This window comes from Egretta garzetta, unplaced genomic scaffold (genome assembly GCF_000687185.1).
Source record: "Egretta garzetta isolate BGI_Z169 unplaced genomic scaffold, ASM68718v1 scaffold581, whole genome shotgun sequence".
Lineage (NCBI taxonomy): Eukaryota > Metazoa > Chordata > Aves > Pelecaniformes > Ardeidae > Egretta > Egretta garzetta.
In genome coordinates, this window is record NW_009258623.1 from 451,045 (window position 1) to 451,654 (window position 610).

Below are 610 nucleotides of genomic sequence, written 5' to 3' on the forward strand. Positions count from 1 at the left end.
GGAAGAGGGGAGGGCTGGGAGCCGGGGACGGGGGAGGCAGGGATGCGGGGACGTGGGGACATGGGGACATGGGGATTTGGGGGACACAAGGATGCAGGGTCAGGGGGACATGGGGGGATACAGGGATATGGGGACATGGGGATGCGGGGACATGGGGACATGGGAATTTGGGGGACACAGGGATGCAGGGTCATGGGGACAGGGGGACATGGGAACATGGGGAGATAGAGGGATATGGGGACAGGGATTTGGGGGACACAAGGATGCAGGGTCAGGGGGACATGGGGGGATACAGGGATATGGGGACATGGGGATGCGGGGACATGGGGACATGGGAATTTGGGGGACACAGGGATGCAGGGTCATGGGGACAGGGGGACATGGGAACATGGGGGGATATAGGGATATGGGGACACAGGGATGCAGGGTCACAGAGACATGGGGGCAAGGGGACATGAGGGCATGGGGACGTGGGGACATGGGGATGCAGGGATATGGGGTCCCAGGCACCAGGATGCCCCTAGCAACGGAAGAACCCCCCTCCCCGGGCACAGCCACCCCATGGCAGCCGGAGGGGACGCCCCAGCCCCACCCCAGCACCCCCCACCCA

The 610-nt window shown here is 64.4% G+C and overlaps 1 protein-coding gene across 1 annotated transcript in view; it reads right to left on the reverse strand.

Moving 5' to 3' along the window:
- Positions 1-610, reverse strand: part of LOC104134666 (keratin, type II cytoskeletal 75-like) — an 11,139-nt gene that overhangs the window by 6,545 nt on the left and 3,984 nt on the right. The window lies entirely within an intron of this gene.